Source organism: Arvicanthis niloticus, chromosome 4 (genome assembly GCF_011762505.2).
Source record: "Arvicanthis niloticus isolate mArvNil1 chromosome 4, mArvNil1.pat.X, whole genome shotgun sequence".
Lineage (NCBI taxonomy): Eukaryota > Metazoa > Chordata > Mammalia > Rodentia > Muridae > Arvicanthis > Arvicanthis niloticus.
The window spans coordinates 87,621,880-87,642,649 of record NC_047661.1 but is presented as its reverse complement, the minus strand read 5'-3'; the positions used below and the strand labels follow the sequence as shown (position 1 = coordinate 87,642,649).

Genomic DNA, 20,770 nt, shown 5'->3' with positions numbered 1-20,770 from the left:
GCTGTTTTAGAACATGCTATATAGATGAGGATGGCCCTAGACTGGCATGATCCTCCTGTCTCTGCCTCCCATATGCTGCTGTTATATGTATGGGCCACAGCGATAGACTGCTAGGTTCTTAAAGTCTTGGTTTGACTGAGAACCTGAACTCTGAACATTTGGGGAGATTCACTGATGGCTTACTCTGTGAAAAGAAATCAGAGTGTTATATGTACGTATATAATATGTACATGTGTGTGTGTGTGTGTGTGTGTGTGTGTGGTTAACCTCTTTAGACGCTGCACTCTCAGAAAGTGCAGGTTTTTCCTGATACATGACTGAATTGTTAACACATGAAGAAGGCTGTTAGACTCTTAGGAAAACATCTTCAATTTGGTCCGCATAGGAAGTTCCAGGCCAAACAGGGCTACCTAAAGGGACCTTGTCTTAAATAAACAACAAAGTGGACGTTCTTCAACTGGAGTTCCTTAAAAATATCCTACTAATACCTGTTGATCTTGATTAAGGAGAGATGGCTACATGAACCGGGGGGACCCTTTGGGATCCACACATCGGATGCCGCAGAGGAGATGCTTTTCCTCTGAGAGGTTTCACCTTTGCCAGCCCATTTAACGTTCCCTTTGCTTAGAGCTCTAATTTCCTCCACAGTATACAGCCTCTGGATTTTATTTATTTACTGGACTTCTTTGGACTATCGAGAAATATTGTCCATATCAGCACCAGCTCCAGAGAACAGACATATCGGGAGCACTTCGCATTTGAAAATATCAGTAACAAGTTCTCTCTAGAAATTGTGGGTTGTGGGTTATTATTGTTTATTCTATAAGATATTTACCGCCGGGCAGTGGTGTCGCACGCCTTTAATCCCAGCACTTGGGAGGCAGAGGCAGGCGGATTTCTGAGTTCGAGGTCAGCCTGGTCTACAGAGTGAGCTCCAGGATAGCCAGGACTACACAGAGAAACCCTGTCTCGAAAAACAAAACAAAACAAAACAAAACAAAAAAAAGATATTTACCTTTTCTCTGATATTGAAAAACTTTTTTTAAGAGTTACATATTTTATATATGTGTGCAGGTATGCGACAGTATGTGAGGTCTGAAGACAGCTTGCAGGAGTCTCTTCCTTCCACCATAAGGGCCTTAAGTTGACAGCAAGCACCTTCACTCACTCAGCCATCTCACTAGTCCCTTAGATTTAATAACTTTTATTTCCAAAATTTTAAAATAATTTATTCACCAAGTTATCTCCTGTTTGTTTGTTTGTCCGTTTGTTTGAGACAGGCTTTCACTATGTAACCCTGGCCGTCCTAGAACTCACTGTGTAGACCAGGCTGGCTTTGAACCCACAGAGATCTATACCTGTCACTGCCTCTGGAGCGCTAGTATTAAAGTTGTGCTCCACCACACTGGTCTCTAAGCTATTTACTGAACATGATGGGCTAAAACCAGAAGGATATGGTACGAACTCTACAACCACAAGTATGTGGCTGTCAAAGGAGCAGGCAGTTGCAGGAAGTTACAAAGAGAGATGAAAGATGACAGAAAGGGGTCAGATGGGAGCCAGCAGCAGGCAAAACAGCCTCTGGGACCCAGCCTCAGATCCTACCCAACAGAGTCCAGACTCAGGCAAGCGGCAGCATCTCAGAGGTTCATTTATCCAAGAAGCTGATGAGCGTTCTTTGAAAGTTGGTTGCAAAACTGAGGGAGGAAAAGGCGCTCATGGTGATTGGCTTCGCTGACAAAGTGCTATAAATTGAGGGCTTTAAAACAACCAAATAGCTGGAGAGATGGCTCAGTGCTTTAGAACATTTGTTGCTCTTCTGTAGGTCCAGAGTTCAAGTCCCCATTGTCCGATGCTGTCTTCTGGTGTATAGACAGACCTACATGCAGACAAAATGCTCATGTACATAAATAAACAAACCTAAAAACAAACAAGATGCAGGCTTTAGATCCCAGCACTTCAGAGGAAGAGGCAGACAGATCCATGAGTTTGAGACCAGCCTGATCTACCTACTGAGACCCTATCTCAAAAAGCAAAACTGGAACTTCTAGGCATGATAGGTAGTACAGGCCTTTAATCCCAGCACTGGGGGTTTGAGGGGGGGGGCAGAGTTCCAGGCCAGCCAGGACCACATAGTAAGACCCTGTCTGAAAGAAAAGAAAAAAGCAAAAAAAAAACTGGAATTCTCTTGCCTCTTCCTTGATGCTGGTGTTTGCTGGCCATCCTGGTGTTCCTTGGTTCGCAGACTCTATTAGGCCCGTATTCTTCTTCTGTGTGATGCTATTTTCTCAAGAACTAATGATACCAGGCAGTGAATTTAGGGCTCATCCTAATTTAGTTCCTTTCTTTCTCTCTTTTAAGACAGTGTTCCTCTATGTAGCCCTGGCTGTCTTGGAACTCATTCTGTAGATCAGGCCTTGAACTCTGAGATCCACCTGCCTCTGCCGCCCAAGTGCTGGGAATAAGAGCATGTGCAACCACAGAGTTGGGCCCATCCTGATTTAATATAACCTTAACTAATTATATCTTCAAAGATACTATTAAGAAAAATAAATGCGGCACACTAGAGAGATAGCCTAGTGGTCAAGAGCACTGGCTGCTCTTCCAAAGGACCCAGGTTCAAATCCCAGGACCTATATGACAGCTCACAGTATCTGTTATTTCATGTCCACGGGGTTTTTAATACCCTCATACAGACATACATGGAGGCAGAACACCAATATAAATAAACTAACAGAGAAACAGAGATTGAGATTGATTATTTTTAAGGGATTAAATGTTTTAAAAAAGAAAAATAATGCAAATAAACCAAAAAATTCATTTCCTTAGGCTAGAATGTTAAGAGAATGTTACAGAAGTAAGGATCAGGCAGCTGGAGAGATGGCTCAGCAGTTAAAAGCACTTGTCGCTCTTGCAGGGAGGACCAATGGTTGGTTCCTAGCACCCACCTGGTGGCTCACAACCATCCATAATTCTGAGTTCCAGGAGACTCAATGCCCTGTTCTGACCTCTATAGGCGTCAAACACATAACATGGTGCACACGCATACAGACAAAACTCATATACGTAAAATATTTTTGAAAAGATCATTCAGGACTTAATTGGTAAAGATCAGGTTAGAGGGATGGCTCAGTGGGTAAGGTGCTTGCTGCTCAAATGTAAGGACCTGCATTAAGATCCCTAGCACCTAGTGGGGAAGCCTGGCATGGCAACTCTTGGAGAGGTGCAAAGGGCTTGGCTTGGGTTCCTAGTACCGCATAGCAGCTTACAACCATCTGTAACTCTAGTCCCAGGGGATGTCATCGTCTGGCCTCTGCAGTCACCAGGCATACCCACAGTGCACATACATACATTCAGGCAAAACACTCATACACATAAAAATAAGTACTTTTTTTTTTTTAAAGTTTGACATGATCATGCACACCTGTGAACTCAGAGCTGTTGGAGCAGGGGCAGGAGAATCACGGGGGCTTGTTATTGACTAGCCTACCTCTAGGTTCAGTGTCACAAGACATAAAGTGGAGATGGATAGAGAAGACCCAACCTCTTTCTCATGCACACACATGTACATGTATACACAAATGCATACATGTACATGCACACACACACACATACACACGAGCGCACGTGCACACACAGTAAAATTTTGATAAGTTCTGAGGCTGTAGCAGAGCATCTCAGGTGCAGAGAGAGTTGGGTATATCAGTGTTTCAACAATGGAATTACTAATTTCACAAAACCAACTATTACTGAGGCAGAAACTTCCTTGTTCCCACCAGAATTCAAAAGTACAATTGTCCTTTTAACAGAGCTTTGGAAGCTGGAGGAATGGAGCATCATTTCTTTTAAACCACTGTAATTTCTTTCGTCTCAAATCTAAGTAGAAAGGACTATGGTACTTAATTACTATCTGTTAACCATGCTGAATGCTGGCAGCAGGGAAACCTAGGCGGCTTATTTATGAGTGGTCATAAAATAAAGGAGTACCTTCTGTTCTCTCCGGTGACTGCTAAGCCTTCCTCTAAACCTTCCTGAAAATGAGGCATCCTGTGTTTGGCATCCTGCCTTAGTTTCCCCTACCAGATTTCATTCTTGGACCTATGCCACTTGTGCTCCCACAAAGTATGAGGTGCTCATGTGCACTCAGTCCTGGTGGGAGGGGGACATGGGACACAGAAGCATTGGGATGTGCTCTCACCAGAGTCAGCACAATATAAAGGGACATTTCTCCTAGTAGCAGAAGCCACAGAGAATGTAACTTTGGAGGAGGGTGTGAGCTGAGGATCTCGTGTCAGGCTCCTGTTTGAGTGAGAGTGGTGGTCCATACTTATAATCCCAGCACACAGGAGGCAGAGGCAGGACTTGACTAGGCAAGTTTGAGACCAGCTAGGTCTAAATAGTGAGTTATAGGATACCAGCCAGGGTAACAGAGTATTCTATCTTAAAAAAAAAAAAAAAGAAAAGAAAAGAAAGAAAGAAAAGAAAAAAGAAAGAAAAAAGTCTTCAAGAAAAAGCTGGAGAAGAAAAGACAGAGGACTCCTGGGGTTTACTGAGCAGGCAATCTAACCCAAATCAGCAAGCTCCAGGTTCACTGGCAACTCTGTTTCAAAAAAATTCAGGTGGACAGTGTTATGAAATATAATGTAATGAGGGGTACCTGGCAGGCCCATGCCAAGATGTCCCCATGAGTAATTATCCCATGCAACAGATCTAGTGATTGGCAAGAGGGAAGAGAAGGGAGGGGAGGGAAGGGGAGGGAAGGAAGGAGAGGGGAGGGGAGGGGAAAGTGAAGGACTGGAGAAGGGATAGAGGCAGACAGACAGGAGCACAGCCACGAGGGCAGAGAAAAGGAGACAGCGAAGGACAGAAAGGGGGAGAGAGAGACTGGCAGGGAACATGTGGAAACAGAGAGAGAACTGTGGTGACAAGCAGTCCTTGTATGCTGCCTGCACCTGGCTCCAGCAGGTAATAGCAGCAGATGATGGCATAGCCTCGCTAGGTCACTGGACTGACTCTCTCTCTCTCTCTCTCTCTCTCTCTCTCTCTCTCTCTCTCTCTCTCTCTCTCTCCATTCTTAGCTCTTTTCTACAAAACTGCTTTCACCAGAGGTACCTCTCCTTTGCATGGTACTACAGTTTGCCGCGGAAGACTGAGGGTGGAGCAAGGGCAGGGCTCCTTCCTGTTGCTTTAGCCTCAGTCGCTTTCAGGTTTTTGCCCTGAAAACTTCCTACCTTTCTCCTTAAGAGGCCAGTGTGCAGATCTGGCTCTAGGTCTTGAACCAGGGTTGGTTTTTTTTTTTTTTTTTTTTCTTGGTTTTTCGAGACAGGGTTTCTCTGTATAGCCCTGGCTGTCCTGGAACTCACTCTGTAGACCAGGCTGGCCTCGAACTCAGAAATCCACTTGCCTCTGCCTCCCAAGTGCTTGGATTAAAGGCGTGCGCCACCACTGCCCGGCGAACCAGTCTTTTAAGGACTCTGACTGCTCTTCATTGCCTGCAGTCTGGATGTTACTGTCTTCTACCACCAAAACTTCCAAGAAGAAAAGTGGCATCTTTCAACACTCAGGTTGTAGGCCACGCCTGGTGGTGCATGCCTGTAATCTCAGCTCTCATGAGTCTGGGGAAGGTTAGGTGTTCAAAGTTACCCTTGACTGCTTTGCTAGTATAAGTCCATCCTGCGGTACATGACAGCCTGTCTTTAAAACAAAATGAAAGGAAGGAAGGAAGGAAGGAAGGAAGGAAGGAAGGAAGGAAGACAAAGAAAGAGGAAAAGAGCAACCATAAAATGAAACCTTATTTTTCGTGGGTTAGGGATACAGTTCAGTGGTAGAGGCCTTTCCTGGCAAATGGTGTTCTCCCAGTTCCTAAAAGAAACAAACAAACAAAAATCTTGTCAAGGCTCCCAGAGCCCAGCCCTCTGTATAACACAAAGCAAACATCTGCCCAGTGAACAGCTGGCATGCATGACCCATCCTGTTGGCTTACTGATAAGACAGGATGACTACCCAGCATCTGCTGCTCTCAACATAGGTGATCTGTGTAGAGCCCAGTCTGTCCTGCCTCCACTGCCACAGCTTGAAGGCCTATACCAGCTTTAAAAGCATCATCGCTGTTTTTATTTTATGTGTATGGCTGTATTATCGTATGCTTGTACATCTGTGTACCACATGTATGCTCCTGCCGGAAGGATTCAGATCCCCTGGAACTGGAGTTCCAGATGGTCATGAGCCACCATATAGGGTCCTGGGAACTGAACCTGGGTCCTCCCATCTCTCCAGCCCCATACCCTGGCTGTCTTATCCTAAGCAAAAGCTGTGGCTGGATGGGACCTTCTCCTCAGGGCCGCCACCCAGGAGGTCTCATTTCATCATTTAGAAAGAAACCTGGAGGACTTTCTGATTTAAGGAGCTGTCTTTAAGCTCTCTTCTCTTCTTCCCTTCTGTTTCAGAAACAGTGCTGTGGTGGGACTGAGGGTGTATGTCAGAGGCAGAACTGCCGAGTTTACAAGGTGCCAGATTCATCCCCAGCTCTGGGAACAAACAAACAAACAGTGGAGGGTAAAGCCTAGGCTCCGTATCCAGTCTGAGGCCAGCTGGGGTTTGTGAAACCTTGTTTCCAAACAAATGAACATAGAGGAGTAATGTATTTCTAGCATGAAAAAGACAACCATGGGGGCTGGGGGTGTAATGTAATTGGTGAAGTGCTTGCCACAAAGCTCTGGGTTCAGTCCCAGCTTTGAATAAGCTGCGTGTCTTGGTTCAGGCCTGTGATCCCAGCACTTGGGAGATGGAGGCAGGAAGATTAGGTCAAGGTCATCTCTAGCTATGTGATGAGTATGGCATCATCTTAGAGTACCTGGAAACATCCATATATGTATATGTTATTATAAATTATATATATATATATATATATATATATATATATATATATATATGAAATTACAGTAGTTGGAGAAGGCATAGAAATTCCCAGAAATTCTGCAATTCAAACAAAAGAAAACAAAATAGGACCGTGTCAGTTTAACTCCACTCCCACTGTCAACCCCAGGCAGGCAACATTCCATGTCCTCTTGCCTCTGGGTCTAAATGCTGGGATTACAGCCATATGCTTGGCCCTGCTTTGATCTTTTTGTTTTTATTTTTTTTCCATCTAAAAAGTTCTTGCTACATCTCACAGCTTAGGACCAAGACCCTTGCTTCTCTCTGTTTAGGTAGAACACTTGATTTGTGGACAGTGTAATGAGCTCACTCATGCCCTCCAAATTCTTCTGTGAATGGGAGTATATCCAGAGTGTACCCCAGTGTGACCTGATCTACAAACGGGGTCTTTGCAGATGAAGTCCAAATGAGATCCTTAGGGCAGGACGTAATCTGACTCATGTTCTTAAAAAGAGCTGGAGAAATGTGGGTTTAGGGGTACACACACAGTGACAGTACCATGTGAGGACAGGAGTTTTGGAAGGTACAGCACCACCTGTCTGTAATCCTAGCATTCAGGAAGCTGAGTCAGAGGGATTATTAGTTCTAGGCCAGCCTGGTTTTATAGGTAGACACTGGTTTTAAAAAAGCCAAAGCACAGTGAGTGTTCTGCTTTAACAAACTCAGGAATACCCCAGATTGCTGGTGGTCACCACAAGCTAGGACAGGAAAGTAGAACATATTCTCCCTGTCAGCTTCAGGCATATCCCCCGCTGAATCCTTCACTTTAGGGACACCTGAACTGTGAGACAGCAAAACCAGACTGGGGTGGTGTACAGCTTTGGGAGATTCCCACAGGCATGGTGAAGTGTTCCACGGCACAGAGAAGAGGTTAACAAGTGTGTATGTGTGTGTATGTGTATCTGTGTGCATGTGTGAGTGTGTATGTGTGCATGCATGCATGCTTGCTTGTGCATGTACAGAGGGCAGAAGACAACCTCAGGTGCTGTTTGTTCCCTCAGGCAGTACCCACTGGGTTGTTTGTATAGTTGTTTACTTGTTATTGTTGTTATTGTTGTTGAGACATTGTTTCTCACTGGCCAGGAACTTGCCAAGTTGGTTAGGTTGGCTGGCCAGCAACCTCCAGGGTTGCTCCACATGTCTTTTGTCTCCCCAGGGCTGGGAAAATAAGCACAGGCTGACACATTCAGTGTCTCTGCAACAGGCCAGCAGGGATTGATCATTGCCATATTGGTTTTCTGCTTCTCGGGCCGGGCATGGGCTTAGAAAGTGGTGCCGCCACGTTGATTCCGGTTTCTGATTGACAACCTTTGAACATCTGTGCTTGGCCTGCAGCAGATGCTCCACAGTTATTTTGAAACATTTCACATGATTTGGGAACTGAATGAGGCTTTTTTATCCACTCCGACTCAATGCAGATGTTCTTGGTATAACACTGCTGCGTCTAAGTCAGTGGTTCTCAACCTGTGGGTCAAGACCACCTACAGGGACTGCATATCAGATATCCCACACACTAGACATCTACATTACAATTTAAGGAATAGCAAAATTACAATTACAAAGTAGGAGCAAAAATAATTTTATGATTGGGGGCATCACCAGAACATGAGAATCTATATTAAAGGGTTGCAGTGTTAGGAAGGTTAGAACCATTATTCTAACAGATTAAAAATATTTAGAGGGCTGGCTGGGGGTATAGTTGAAAAACAGGACACTTGCTTAGCATATGGAAGGCCCTGAGTTAGGTCCTCAGCACCATAAATGCTAATTAATTAATCCATTTCAAACAATAGGGAGTTATATGTAACGAAAAACAGAAGTTGGGCTGGACAGAGAGCTCAGTTGGTAAAGTATCTGCCTCACGAGCATAAAGACCTGAGTTAGATCCACCTCAGGGTCTTTTTTGTTTGTTTGTTTTTTGGTTTGTTTTGTTTTTGGTTTGTTTTGGTTTTTTAGAGACAGGGTTTCTCTGTGTAGTCCTGGCTGTCCTGGAACTCACTCTGTAGACCAGGCTGGCCTCGAACTCAGAAATCCACCTGCCTCTGCCTCCCAAGTGCTGGGATTATAGGCGTGCGCCACCACCGCCCAGCTGCACCTCAGGGTCTTATGTAGCCCAGTCTAGCTTCAAACTCAAACTGTGTGATACAGGATAACCTTGAACTTCTAATATTTCTGTCTTCATCTCTCCACTGCTAGGATCGTAGGTACCTCCATGACACCCGGTGGTTGAACCCTATTTGCCTAGCATCCTTGTTTGTTTTAGGCAAACAATCCACCAAGCCACATTCTCTGCCCTGAGAACTTATAATTGATTTTAAAAAATAAAAAATTTTTTAAGGTTTTGAGGAAACTTGAAAGCACATATGAGTGTCTTTGGGGATTTAGAGGAATAGTCTTCTATTGTAGGGTTGTAGCAACTGGGAATTATTTGCTATAACTAGTGGAATTAAAGCCCCGTTCACTTGTATCTGTAAATATGCATCCTCCATGTTGAGATTCTCAGTCTCAGACATGTGACATCCAGGCAGGCCATGTCCTTGGACAGGTTTGCTCAGGCCAGGCCCTTGATGACCCAGTGTTCTGGAGTCTGGTTACAAGCTCAGGCAAAAACAATCTAATGGAACACATTGCACTCATTAAAAAGCAAGAGAAACCCATCTCTGAAGTACAGTCTCCGAGAGCCCCACCCCCTGGACAGATGTGCACCCTCCCCTCACCTGTCAGAAAATCATAAGGTTTCCTTAAGTGGCATTTTGTTTCTTGGTGACAAAGCCCTTTCAATCCCAGGAATATTTATGGCTGACGCTGAAAAGCCCTTTGCACCTGACCACCTGGCCCGCAGTTACTGAGTGTAAGCAGCCAGCCTTCGTCTGTGGGAGATTAGCTTTGGGGGGCTGCTGGGGTGAAAACCTGAGCAAGAGGACAGATGTTATTCCATATGCATGAGAAGACTTAGATTAGCCAAGAGGGTGAGTCGGGGCAGGAAGATCCAGTGAGGCAGAGGAGGCTGTCACCACAGGTCTTCACTGAGGCAGCACTGTCAAGGGCTCCTTCTCTTGCTCATGCTGCCTGACAGGGTCACCAGAAGCCTGAGTGCCCAATAGGGTTCCCCCTCAGGTAGGTCCTAGTAAGAGGAAGCTTTTGCTTTTCTTTTCTTTCTTTCCCTTTTTTCTGTACTTGAGGGTTGAACATAAGCCTCACACCCGATGGGTGGACAAGGGTTCTGCCACCCATGAGCTTCGTTCCCCTCTTACTACTTTTGAGAATTTTGCTTCCAAGAACTTTCCTGAACAGCCTATCACAGTCATCCTCAGAGACGGCTGTTGCCCTCTAGATTTTGGGGTGTGAAGTGGGCTGTTTTGTCCTCTTAGCCGAGTGTGCGACATATCCAATTCATAGGAGATCTGATGGACCCACAAGCCTGCAAGGTCACGGTGGGGTAGGACAGGAGCAGGGTCCAGACCTCTAGGCTCTGATCCCATCACTGTGCACAGCTCCAGAGATGCTCTGTCATTCAGGCATTCAACAAATCCTTATGGCGAGCTGCTGTGTCTGGTGCTGCTCTAGACATTTGTGCAATACCAGGGAACAAAATAAATGGCCATGTCCAACGGAACTCACAGCTGATCTGGCCTGGGGCTGAGGCAGCGAACAACTAGGTTATAAAGTGTGTTTGAAGGCAGGAGACTCTATGAAGGGCGTGGGGAATCACTCTGGATTTGAGGGAGCAATAGTTCAGTGAGACCCAGGGGAGGGAACTGTCATTGTTAATAGGAAAGTGTCTTAGTTAGGGTTCTTCTGTCTTAGTTAGGGTTTCACTTCTGTGAACAGACATCGTGAACAAGGCAACTCTTATAAGGACAACATTTAATTGGGGCTGGCTTACAGGTTCAGAGATTCAGTCCATTATCGTCAAGGCAAGAGCATGGCAGCATCCAGACAGAGCTGAGAGTTCTGTCTTCATCTGAAGGTTGCTAGTGGAAGACTGGCAGCTAGGGTGAGGGTCTTAAAGCCCACACCCACAGTGACACACCCATTCCAACAGAACCACACCTTCTAATAGTGCCACTCCCTGGGCCGAGCATATACAAACCATCACAGAAAGTCAGACAGCAGGACTAAAATTAGCAAGACTTCAGGATAGCTGTGGGGACTAGTGATGCCTAAGATGTCACCAAGTGCCCAGCATATAAACTCATTGGTCAGTGCTTTATTACCACCCCAAGTGGTTCTTCCTTATGAGACTGTGCAGTGTCTCCTAGGAGCCAAGGCTATGCTCAGGACAGATAGTCCATACTACTACAGACAGATGGAACAGCGTCAGCCTGGCCTGGGGCATGGAGGAGCCAAATGCCTGCTTTGTGTAGTGCATCTCTGGTGTGACGGAGTGATCTCTTGGGTTTGGGAAACCCAGAGCAGAGAAGAACAGTGCTAAGAATCAGTAATCTAAGGCCAGGATTCTCCCAGACTCCTTAATCTGGGATCCCCAGTAATCCTGGCACCGTGTTGCTAGGCAACCTCACATTGTAGAGGACAGCTAGCTGGGACCAGCTAGTTTGAGGCCTTTTGTTTGGTAGCTCCTGGGTCCAGTGCTTGCTGTAAGGGGAAGAGGCCTAATATGTTAGCAGAAGAAACAACTGGTCACTCAGGGCACTCAGAGGAAAGCCCTAAGGCTCCCTCAACCCTGTGAGTCTCCTTTAGTGCCCAACATTAATGTAAGACTCTGGTACTCTGGGATGAGATGTAGCTCAGTTGGCAGTAGCATGCTTGCCCAGCATGCTTGCCCAGCATGCTCGAAGATGGCTTTGCTCTCCAGCACCACATAAAAACCAAGCATGAGGCTCAGCATTCGCTGCCAGGCCTGACAAGCTAAATTTAATCCCTGAAAACTACAGGGTGGAAGGAGAGAACTGACTTCCCCAGGTGGCCCTCTGACCTCCACATGGACGTCATGGCAGATATACTCTCCCATCCCACACACACATGCACAAACAGAGATATAAAATCTAATTTAAAAATGGGCATGTTGGTACATGCCTATTCCACTTGGGAGGTGGAGACAGGAGGGTCAGAACGGAGTCCGTAGTCAGCCTGGGTTACACGTGAGCTTGTCTCAGAAAGACTCCGGCATCCTAATTGTTCTGAAGTGTAAAACCTTCAGTGTAAAAAACTTTCACCTAAGAAGTATAAACATGAAACCCCACTAAAAGGACAGCTTTCTGCTTCCCTTTACGGGGCTATCTTTTTAAATCCTTGGGCTCTTGGTTAAAGCATTATAGTCTTGGTATAGTAAAATATTAAATGACCTCAGACTTCTCATCCATCATTACACATTTAGATGTTTTTCTGTGTAGAGAGGAGGTGGCAATAAAGGTAATGGAAAGTATGCTGGCCCAGGAAAACACACACGGCTGAGTTCTGTACCCTGTCATACACAGAAGTGATCTATAAACCACAGGCTAAGAACTATATCCTGTAGGAAATTTGTTTATCACCTAACAAATGGAATAATGTATTATTTAGATTCATTTATTTATTTGTGTATATGAATATTTTGCCTGTGTGTATATTTCTATGTATTGTGCTTCTGACTGTTACCCTCAGTGGACAGAAAAGGGCATCAGATCCCCTGGAAGTGGAGTTACAGATGGCTGTGAGCCATCATGTGGGTTCTTGGAATCTAACTCAGGTCCTCTAACCAGTGCTCTAAACTCTGGGCCTCCTCCCCAGCACCAGTGCTTAAGTTAATACTTAGAACACTAAGCCCTGAAAGAGGAAAGGTAATGGAGAGACCCAAACACACTGTCCAGGAAGGTTTGATGAGCAGACAGATAAAGTACAAGAAGTCTAGTACTGATGTATAGGTGGTCCTAAAAGGGTGAGGATGGGGAGGCAGGTGGCTGCCCTTTCTCCCCCACTTCTAGTCTGGCAAGCTAGAGAACAATAGGGAAAGATTCTAACCCCCACCACCTTTGTAATGGACAAGGGAATTCAGGTTGCCTCGCTCCAGAGCCTCAACTCATCCAGGCACCACAACTCAAGCTGGGTCAATCCCAGTGTGAAAAGAATAAAGAACGTCATTAAGAAAAACATCCAGCTGGTACTGTGCTTGGAAGACTCATGGTGAGGACTGATGTTTCAAACCGTGACATTTCTCTGATTTTCTAAGCTTCTGAGCAGAGTAGAGTTTATTCCTACTTCTCGGTAAACAGCAAGTCCTCCTGACAGAGAGTGGAGGGACTGAGAGGAAACAGAAGGCTGCCATTACCTGACGTTATCCACGGGATCCAAGAAGGAACTACTACCCACTGACCTGTGTCCCCAGCTCAATGGCACTTGACACTTGGAACATCTTACTACTGTGTCGGAAGGAGCTTCTTTCCAGGAGCTCGGGGGCGGGGGTGACAGGAAGTGTCCTTCCTCAGAACCCAAGGCTGTAGTCACAATTGTTTCCAGCAATAATTCAGGTTTGCTTAAGAACTTGTTCTTGAGAACTCCGAGGCCAGCCAAGACAAACCCTGGCACTGCCGGTCTGCTTCCTGGTGTGACTGGGACCACACAACCTTGGCTTTGGGATTCAAAGACTCAGAAGGGGAGACTCCTGCCTGGTTCTAGGCTCTCTCTGAGGATAGAGAAGACTCTTTCACCGACTTCTCAGTAGCTGTTAATGTGTTATAATGAGTGTTAATAACACTCATTCCCTAAAATGACATGGTTGGGACCAATGTATCACAAATGTATGTATGTACATTTTACTGTAAAGGAATAATGGGATGTGTATAAAATACTCTCCAGTGGGGAGAATAGAAGTTAATGGGAAGTAGATGAAGCAAGAACACCAGAAACTGGAAAGTATTAAAATGGTAATGGGCACACAGGGCCCAGCGTACTATTTTGATGTCTGGAAATATATATATATTTAAAAGCTTGACATGGTGCATACATTCATACTTAGACCACTAGGAATCAGGAGGTAGGTTGATGCCAACCTAGGCTTCATACATAGCAGGACCTTGTCTCAAAAACAAAACAAAACAACCTACAAAGACATACATTTGGATCTTACCATAATGAAATTTTCATATCTTTAGCTAAATCACAAGTCTAAGGCCAGCCTGGGCTACATAAGACACTCACAAACAAACAAACAAAACAACAAACTTTTAAAAGGGATGTCTGTTCCCTCTGGCAAGTTTCCCTTCTTGAACAGGAGTCTTAAAGGGACTCATCGCCTCGAACCGGATCATCCCACTCCTGGGAATCTATCCAAAGGCAACAGCAAGAGAGACTCAGGCACCATCACTGGAGTGCAGAGGATGGAAGTCACTGTCCAACAACAGAAGAATAGGTTAAGGACCATGCAATGAATTCATTCAAGACATGAGAAAACACTCAACCGCCTGAAAGCAAACGGAAGAGTCTCAATGCCTGCATAGTGCATGACATTACTTTGTACTTGTTTGTGGTTCTAGGGACAACCCCAGGGCACTGGGCATGCCAAGCACCTGCTACTGAGCCTCACCCAGCCCTTCAGTTTGTTTTTAAAAACTCACACAGAAGACTGGAAGTGTAGCTCACTGGTGGAGCATATGCAAGACGCCCGAGTTCAATTCCTCACCACCACCTCACCCCACACAGCATACGCATGTGCAGAAAAATAATCTGGAAAGAGAAACAGACAACAAAAATATCAAAACTAATTCTCCCAGGTGTTGAGGCCCACACTCTGCCTCAACACTTTGCTTCAACACTTTGGTTGCTAGGTGCTCTGGTCAAGAGAGAGTGTGGCTTTTGGGGCAAGAGACACGAAGAATGGAGACAAGACAGGGTATGATTCAGTCTCTTCTATTTTCTCAAGTCTCTCTTCTATTTTCTCATGTCTCCCTTATTGAAGGGAATTCTGAGGTATTTATATACACAAGCAGGAGAACACAGGTGAAAACATTTTACCACGTGCACCATACAGCTGAGGTCACTAAACAGCAAAACAAGCTATGTGGGATAAACAATATATTTATCAGAGTGTGCTTCAGCTGTTATAGGCTTTTGACAACCAAGTCTTTCATCAGGGTATATGGTTCCAGATGGCTGCAAAGTTGATCTAGCCACTTTCTACTAAAGTCGGCTCCCAACAGGTCCCCCTTTTTAAAAATTTTTTTTCAAAAGGGAAGGCTGGGAAAACTTACGGAAACCGTGCCTGTCCTAGGTTGGAACAAAGGACCCCAGCCTCACTTAAGATGGTGAGGCCTCCCTTATTTTAGGGGCAAGGGTCTCGATATGCTCTCTTACCCGTCATTGGCTAACCGGCTTAGCACGCAAGTTAGGGGTTAATCCTCATCAGTCTTGATGACAGAGGTTTCAGAGTCCCCTACTTCCAGCCTGTAATATTGGACCTGTATGGGTTTCATTTGTTATCTGTTGCCGTACCAAAGCCATCAGTTTGTTGAACAGCATGAACCCGAGAGACAAGAGACTTAATATCTAAACCATTGATATAAAAGCAACACTCTTTAAGGCAACACACAACTTCCCCTGTTGGAGAAGTGAAAGGTCTAAGCCTTGTACCCACAAATTTATACCAATGAAATCCTTGAATTTTGCATCAGCTTAGTAACAATTATACAGATAAAGACAGTCTAATATTAACCACCTCAGTCCCCAAGTCCAGGGAATTGGGGCGCCGACTCTTCATTAACTTCTTCAAGCTGAACATGGGCGTTGAGATATTAGAAGAGGGATGAGGGGAAGGGTAAATTGATAAGCATCTGAAGTCTGTCTTAACTACATCCAGCTGGAAGTCCAGGGCATCAGTGAACATGCAGGTGATAAGATTCATTCTCCAAAACTGTGTATTCTGCAATATACAAATCTCAAAACAAGGTTTAGTATCAAGATAATTATTTTGATTCTCTGAAATCTAGTGTTCTGGAGGCCTACCTCTGTCATGTCTGATCCATATAATTCTGGAAGACATTACTACCTTAATGATCTCTTCAGAAAACTCATAGAAAAACCTTTTTTTCCAAATTAGCCTTTCCTTAAGCCAGTAACCAGAAAAACCTTTACATTGAGTTTTTATCCAGAAAAATATTATACAACTCAGAATCACACCCACTTTGAAAGTTAAATCAATTAACATTATCATTCTGCTTAGCTCTCTGTCTAGAGCAGCCTTCTATTTATTCCTTGCGTCTTTAAAGCCTTTTTCATCTGTTTTTACTCACTTATTTCTTGCCCCATTTTCGTTACTATAACATTTATTTATTTATCTGTTTGGCTCTCTTGACTCAGAGCAGCCTGCAATTTACTCCTTGCATCTTTAAATCCTTTTTCATCTGTTTCTATTTACTTATTTCTTGCCCCATTTTTGTTACTATGCAATCACCTTTGTTTCACTTCCGAATTCAGCCAGCTCCGTCAGTCGACTGGTTCTCCAGCGCAGGGTGTCTTCCACTGTATCCCGCTTACTGGAGTTCTAACATTGAGACTCTGTCAGTCCACTGGTTCTCCAGCACAGGGTGTCTTCCACTGTATCCCGCTTACTGGAGTCCAAACGTTGAGGCTCTGTCAGTTGACTGGTTCTCCAGCGCAGGGTGTCTTCCACTGTATCCCGCTTACTGGAGTTCTAACATTGAGACTCTGTCACTCCACTGGTTCTCCAGCACAGGGTGTCTTCCACTGTATCCCGCTTACTGGAGTCCCTGTTCGGGCGCCACTAATGTTGAGGCCCACATTCTGCCTCAACACTTTTGCCTCAATGCTTTTGGGGCTAAGTGCTCTGGTCAAGAGAGAATGTGGCTTTTGGGGCAAGAGACACGAAGAATGGAGACAAGACAGGGTATGATTCAGTCTCTTCTATTTTCTCAAGTCTCTCTTCTATTTTCTCATGTCTCCCTTATTGAAGGGAATTCTGAGGTATTTATATACACAAGCAGGAGAACACAGGTGAAAACATTTTACCACGTGCACCATACAGCTGAGGTCACTAAACAGCAAAACAAGCTATGTGGGATAAACAATATATTTATCAGAGTGTGCTTCAGCTGTTATAGGCTTTGACAACCAAGTCTTTCATCAGGGTATATGGTTCCAGATGGCTGCAAAGTTGATCTAGCCACTTTCTACTAAAGTCGGCTCCCAACACCCAGGCCACCTTTCACCCAGCATGCAATGCACATCTGTGGGAACTTGATACATTGATAGATGACCCGCTTCTGGGTCTCAGATAGGGTCCTTGCTGTGACCAACTGAAAGTCAGCTTTGGCTTAAAGGTTTATAAATACAGGAGAGAAGTAAAATTGGGAATGGGATGAATTAATGTTTTCTTGGTGGGCTTATAGCAAATCTATTTTTTCTTTAAAAATTTTTAATTACATTCTATTTATCATCTATGTATCTGTCTATGTATGCATGCATGCATGTATGTATGTATGTATGTACCTACCTGTACAACATGTGTGTACAAGTGCATATGCAAATGTCTATGCATGGGCATGGCCAAAGACTGACACTGGCATCTTCCTTGACTTATCTCCATCTCCGTTTTGTGAGTCAGGCCTCTCACTAAACCTGGAGCTCACTGACGCAGCTAAATGAGGCAGCCAGCAAGCCCAGGCGTCTTTGTATTCCGTCTCCCCAGTTCTGTGATTTTAAAACAATATACAATATTTTGATTGATTCTTTGAGTGTTTCATACTCATGCCTGGATTTTAAGTGGGTTTCCTGGTCTCACATTGGACGCGGGTCTTCATGCTTGTCCTGCGAATACTTTACTGATTAAGTCATCACACCAGGCCCCCTGCCTGCCTTGTTGACTCTGCTGCCAGCCCAGGCCATCTGTAAACAGCACCCTTGGCAGCCCTGCTGGAGGAATGCCCTGGCAGGAAGAAGGATAGGATAGGATGCCCCACTGTCACCAGGCCAGCTAGTCTTGTCCCTTTAGGCATCTCTGCCGGCATCTGTCCTCTCTATTTCTAGCAGCAGAGCTAAGTGTTTTTGGAGGCCTGCTTGCCACAGCTTTCAAACCTCTCTTAGTCAGAAAAGCAGTGTTGTTCAGTGGTTAGCGTGTCACCTTGGTCTTAGAGAGGTGTTCCTGTCTTTGGCAGAGTCCTTAGATATCAAGAGCTTCTGCTGAGGAAATGGTGGAGGGAGTGGGGGAGGGGCTGAGAGGCAAACAAGAGCATGGGATGGCAGTTACGTTTCTTTGTATATATTTCATGACCTGTCTCCTCTCCACCTTATTCTCATCAGCACACTGTACAGCTGTCATCTCTGTGAAAACTGGGACCCTTTCAGATCCTGGGCTTCAGACTCATACTGACTGCTGAGAGAGTGTCTCCCTAGAATGTAGAAGACCTGACAAGGCCCACAACACCAGAATCACCAGAGTTTAAATAGTTTAATTGTAAAAGAACAGACTGCTTGAAAACAAAATAATTTTTAGCAGTTAATTCTCCTCCTCCTCCTCCTTCTTTTTCACAGTTACAACAAAAATGCTTTAAAAATTTCTTAATAACGATCTGGTAAGCCTCAGGGAGTCACTACTACAGGGGCATAGCCAGGAAGACCCCATGAGGTGCAGCACGCCGTTTTCCACTGTTCCTGCTTGGTGTCTTTTTGAGATCAGTCAATAGACTGAATGATAATTGAAAATATATTTTTTTTCCTAAAATAATTGAAGCTGTTTCTTGCATTTAGACTGCCAGATAATCAGATTTCCATTGGAAGACCTATTTAATAGACTAACTCTGGGGTTGGGAGTGTTCTCCAGGCCTTATGGCATAACCCTTTTAAAATTTAAAGTTTTTAAAACATACCTCAGACTAGTCTTGAATTTGCGATCTTTTCCCCTCTACTTCCTTAGTACTGGGATTACAGGTTTGTGCTACCACACCCGGTCATTATATCTGCCCCCCAGATATAATATGTACTTCTTATTTATAGTACAGGGCTGATGAGATGGCTCGTCAGGTAAAGGTGCCTTCAGCCAAGCCTGAGGACCTGAGTTCAATCCCCAGAAGAGAACTGACTCCTGAAGATTGTCCTCTGACCTCAACATAAATGCACACGGTGTCACACAAATAAGTTACTTAATGGAATTTATTTTAAGATGTAGTTTTTTTTTAGTTTTACACAAAACAAAATTTACCATCTTTACGTGTGTGTTTTCCGTGCATGTGTGTCTACGTACCACTTTTATTCCTGGTGCCTGGAGAGACCGAACAGGGTGTCTGATCCTCTAGAACTGGAGTTACAGATGGCTGTAAGCCGCATGCGGGTACTGGGATTCAAACCCAGATCCTGTGGAAGAGCAGCCAGTGATCTTAACTGTCAAATCATTTCTTCAGACCCCAAATTAGCCATTTTCCCATTTATTTATTTATTTATTTATTTATTTATTCATTCATTCATTCACTTTGTATCACAAGTGCTGATCCCCCCCCCCCCACACACACACACATATACATACACAGTCCCTCCACCCATCCCCCCTTCTCCTCTGAGAGGGTGAAGGCCGTCCTGGGTACCCACACACACACCCTGGTACATCAAGTCTCTGCAGGGCTAGGTGCATCCTCTCCCACTGAGGCCAGACAGTTAGAGGAACAGGATTCATAGACAGGCAACAGCTTTAGGGACAGCTCCCACTCCATTTGTTTGGGGGGGGGGTCCCACATGAAGACCAAGCTTCACAGAAGCAGGGGTTAGATGCCTTAAACGATGGTGGCAGTGGCTTAACCGCATGCTTGTCGTTAGGCCCAAGGGTCTCTTCCATTTTCATCTAAGGGAGCGCTAACCTTCAGTTCATACAACACCCAGTTACCCGTTTTTGTTTGTTTGTTTGGTTGGTTTGGGTTTTTTTGAGACAGGGTTTCTCTGTGTAGTCCTGGCTGTCCTGGAACTCATTCTGTAGACCAGGCTGGCCTCGAATTAAAAAATCCGCCTGCCTCTGCCTCCCAAGTGCTGGGATTAAAGGCGTGCGCCACCACTGCCTGGCCCAATTACCCATTTTTAAGTGATCTGATCACTAGCTTTAAGGACACACATACTGCTGCAGTGTCATCAGCACACCACAGATCTGTCTTGTGAAACTGTCTCCATGAACACAACCCCTCCTCCTCTATCTCTTCCCTCGACAGATGCAGATTTGCTGCCTCTCTGGTCCCAGCTACTCAGGGCACAGCGTAGATTCCAACTCAGACAGCATTCTTCCCTTTCTGACTGGGCTCCTGCCCTTAGTATGGTTGTTCTACCTCTGTGGACTCAGGTGGGCGGGGCCAGAACTGGGAAGGAAGGAGGGCTTCTGGACAGTGGCTCCACTTCTCTGTCCCATCCCTGACTCAGTAACAACCCACTTCAGGCTCCTACTCAATGACCAGATGTCCTCGATTCCTTCATCTCATCTCTCACTTATCCTAGGAGAGTGTCTGATGGCCTAGCATGGGCCATGTGCAGTCCCATGGCAGGCGGGCCACCTCACTCAACAGTCCCATCAAGGCTGTCCACCCAGTGCCAAGTCCTCCTAAAGGGCCACCGTTTCCAGAGAAGGGGGCTATAGTGGGCACCAGCATATGTCCACTGCTGAGATGGCTCCCTATAAAGGTACAGCGTGTGTCCAGCCCTCCCGTTCCACACTGCTATGGCCCTTGTCTGAGAGATCTGTGAAACACCTTCCTTGTCAAGTCCCCAGCATCTTGAGAGCCAGTGTGGAGGCTCAGACACACCCATGAGTGTGATAGGAGCAAGTGCTGGCTGCTCTTAACCACTGACAGCCTTACACATAGACTGCAATTCAAATGGCTGGGTCCAATCCTAGCTTGGTCATCTCCCGCTG

At 45.2% G+C, this 20,770-nt stretch overlaps 1 protein-coding gene and 1 non-coding gene across 5 annotated transcripts in view; one reads left to right on the top strand and one right to left on the bottom strand.

The window, feature by feature from the left end:
- The window catches only part of Elapor1 (endosome-lysosome associated apoptosis and autophagy regulator 1), a 77,018-nt gene that overhangs the window by 16,195 nt on the left and 40,053 nt on the right, over positions 1-20,770 (top strand). The window lies entirely within an intron of this gene.
- On the bottom strand, positions 19,629-19,751 carry LOC117708058 (U6atac minor spliceosomal RNA). The gene has a single exon (XR_004606772.1). It is a non-coding gene; the product is annotated as a U6atac minor spliceosomal RNA (small nuclear RNA).